The sequence below is a fragment of the Rhinolophus sinicus genome, chromosome 17 (genome assembly GCF_057876585.1).
Source record: "Rhinolophus sinicus isolate RSI-liver-muscle chromosome 17, RSI-T2T, whole genome shotgun sequence".
Lineage (NCBI taxonomy): Eukaryota > Metazoa > Chordata > Mammalia > Chiroptera > Rhinolophidae > Rhinolophus > Rhinolophus sinicus.
This window is the reverse complement of record NC_142517.1, coordinates 149,586,407-149,590,476: the sequence shown is the minus strand read 5'-3', so window position 1 is coordinate 149,590,476 and position 4,070 is coordinate 149,586,407.

Genomic DNA, 4,070 nt, shown 5'->3' with positions numbered 1-4,070 from the left:
TTGTTTTCATTGTTTGTGTTCACAGTGAAAAAAAGTCATACCAAGTCACGACCTCAGAATGTCTCTTCATCTGAACTTTACCCATTCAAATTCACACAGAAGGACTGCTAATTAAACAAAATCTGCTTCATTAAGCTAAACCCTAGGCTGCCTGTAAAACCCGTAAAGCAGCTGTTGGAGGTCAATCCAAGTAGAATAACAAAATAAGGCCTAAGATTTTCAGAAAACAGAGTGTGTCTTAAGAAATCCATGAATTCACAACTTTACACTGTTGGGATGGAAAAATCTAGTAGACATTAAAGAAACTTCATCCTGGTTTTTTTTTTTCCTCTGCTCCCATGGCAATCAGTTGAAGCTGTATGCTGGTGAGAGCTTTCAGAACATTAGTCTCATGACTTGCAAGCAAACCAGAGCTTAAAATGTTCATAAATGCTCAGACAGCAGATACAAGACATTTCACAATGTGCATAGATTTCTCTGCAAGAATGTATATCACAGTGAAGAATCAAATGCCCATATTATAACGGGCGTCTCTATGTTAGAAGGTACTCTTCTTCCTGGTGAGAGACACTTTGGACAAACGCCTCAAATTCCATGCGTGCTTCCTTCCGTCCATCTTGGATAGCTAGCAAAGTTTACAGAATGAAAAGGAAAGAGAATAGGGAACAAATGTAACACTGTAAATCTTGCTGCTGATACCGCCAAGTAGACATTTGTATCTTTGCCCAAGGTTATCCAAAAATCCCCAAGGAAACCGATCTTGGAAAAGGTGATGACAACTTTGAAGCAAAGTAAGCCTGAACGTGTGTGTTGCTTGTGTATCTTGGGAGAGACATTCCTGTTTGTAGTTTATGATGACACGTGTGATATGTATCACTCATGACTCACCTCAAAGTGATCTACCTACTGCCCTTCCTCTACACCCACTGGCAATTTGCAGACTCAGCATGCCCACCACCCACCACAGGGGGCTTCATACTTTTATTTAGTATTCCAGGCTGTATCTCTCAATTCATTTTTAGGGTATAATGCAAAGAACTATCGAATTCCAGTCTGGCATTTACCTCTGGCTCTGACAGATGAAAGTGTTAGCTAATTAGATGTGTTAAATAATTAATTACTCCAGCGAATTAATTAGACTAATTAACATGTCTGTTTCCAGTGCAAGTTCTGTCAGCCAATGATCTTGATTGCCAACAGTGCCAGGTAACACCAGCAAAGATTTATGGACTCTATATAACAACTCCCCAGGACATGAAGGCAAGTGGTCATCATTTGGGTGAGGTGAAGAATAGTCTTGTCAAATCTAGGAAAGTAGCGTACTAATTAATGTCTTCTGCGTAGTCTGAAATTATTTTGCCTAGTTTTCAATCTTTCTAAGACTCACTTCTAATAATCGTTGTGGCTCAACGATTTTTTTTTCTATTGACTTTGACTGTATTGCAAAAGGTCAGTCATCTGAATGGGAATGGAAATAGATCTTGTTTTTAGAAAGCATGCAACACAGGAGTCATAAGACAAACTCAGGCCCAGCCACTGGGCATTTGGGGAATGAAGGCCACGTGCCAGACAAAACCCCCTGACTCAGCACAGCCTTGAGATGAGTACAGCCTGTATCAGCTCCACTATATCCATGGCCTAAGACAAAACACATCACTCTCTTCACAGTGCCAGCATTGTCATATTCTCACCCCTGTGACAATGTTTTATCGAGATAATTTTGCCCCTGAACCTCTAATGCGAAGGAAAGGTAATCAGAGTCCTGGCATGCAACTGACGGCATTTGGGTCTCTCCCCAGTTGGCACATTTTCTGTTGAATCTGTGAAATTTACCCATGTAACTTAGAACCATACCCACTCCCCTGAAACAGTGCTCCTGTCACTCTGGGGCGGGCCATAGCTATGAATTTGGGGTTCCTAAAACTTTGCTGTACGGGCCTGGGCTTCTACCTTGTGCCAGGCTACTGTGCTCAATTCTGAGAACACAAAGAGGATGCGACAGATGGTGTATGCTCTGATGGAATTCACACTCCAGTGGGGAAGAGAGATGAGGGGTAAGGAATATGACGGGCACTATGAAACCCAGAGGGGAGGCCCCAAACCCAGGCTGGGGGATACAGGGGGCTTCTGGAAAGATGGGATGCCTGGGTTCAGTCTCAAAGAGAGATGTAGTCCTGAAAAATATTTCTGAGGGTAGGGGTGGGTGACTATGAGAGGCCTGTGCTCCTGGCCCAGGAAACAGTGTCTAACATGCATAGAGGTGACAGAAATCATGTCACATTAGTGTCACTATTGTAGCTCTATGTGGTTTTACTTCCAATAGTTGCACCAGAACTTCTCAGTCAGGGCCTTAGTGGCTTTCAGTTTCTGAGATTTCTGCTATATTGAAAAATAAAGAAAAACCAACACAGGGTTACACTAGTTATAATATATACATTTAGTCCATAATAGTCTGTCTTGAGGTAAACCGAGACTCCACATAGGAGATGTCATACTTATCATAGAGTAAGTGATCATGAAGCACCTACTATGTACTAAGTTTGTTTACGCTCAAAGTTGCGTAACTTTGTAAGAGAATGGTCCTTGTTCTCAGGGCCATTTTTCTGGCAACCTCCAAACGAAAAGGACCTAACTTTACAACTACCCCGGCTGTTTCGGTGACCTTTCTTACTGGGATTACGACTCCCACAATGTGAACAAAGCTTAAACTTCCTGTTCCGCAATGGCTGACCTTTACTAACTCCCATGCCTCAATGAGTCAACAGACCCTTCTGAGAAGCCAGTGAGGTCAGGAGAGCCTCAAGTGCTTTGGGCAACAGGGGCACTTCAGACTGAACACACCTGGCTTCTGAATATGCTGGACTTCCATTTTTAGAATGTTTCTGTTCTTCAAGACGTTTGAGGAAAAGAAATATGAGGCACAGAATATCAAACAAAAATACAAGGAAAGCAATTTTATTGGAAATGAAGCATGATATTTTGAATCAATAGCACTAAGAAGTAAAATTAGAAGAGTTTTCTCTAAGTTCAAAATAATTACTTTCAACTTGGAATGGAAGCCAATCCTGAGGATGAGGGGGGAAAAATAATGGAAAGAACAAGAAGAAGAATGTCAGTAACAGCAGTGATTAATGCAGCGTTACCGCAGGCCAGGCTCTGGACTCCCTCATTCAATCTTCACTACACTTTGAGATGGGTATTATTATTTCCCCTATTTTCAAATGAGGAAATTAGAACCCAAAGAGGTTAAATGAGGTTCCTGACATCTTACAATGAGTAAACTGAAACAGAATTCAGACCTAGGTTTGCCCAGCTATAAATCCATTAGAACTCTTTCTATGTTACCACTGTTTTTAAATGATGGGGTCCTTTCAAGAAGAAAATAGTCCATAAGAAAATGGTATCAACAAAAAAAGGGAGTTTGATCTGGGCCTTAAAGGTGAAGTAGGGTTGGGATGTGTGAGGAGCATCTCCACAACACCTTACCCTGCTGGCCTTAAGGGTTGTTGATTTCACTCATTTAAGGCAAAGGGGAGCATAGCTAAGCCGTAGTGGGTATGTGTGAGGTAGATGCCGCTGAAGAAAACAGCCCCACTAAAATGATAGTCCAGTCCTAATGCTGATTTTAAAATCATCTCATTGCCAAAATTTAAACTGCTCTTTAAAATGTGCCTCAAACACACTTTAATTTGCAGTTTAACTCATCTCAAGCTTACCAGTTTTTCCTATGATTTTCCCCAAAAATCTGGGTCCAGTTCAATACCCTGCATGCAACCAGTGCTTTCTGCTGCTGAGTGGTCCCTGAAAAAGGAATTAAAAGGCACAAGCCTGAGAGTCTCCTGATTGCCTGTGGCTCACCCATTCTGGTAACTTCAGGCCTTGGAGATTAAAGCCCATGTTTGTTCTTCAGCAACAGATGAAAGTGCCCCAACTGGAACGTGAAATATACTGGGAAATCATTTGGAACAAGCTCTGGGGGCTTGACACACCTCACACTGAAATGAGAGGTGGGGGCTATTTTCCTTGGAACTCATGGAAGGTTTGACCCCAAACATGAGGTTATGACCGCT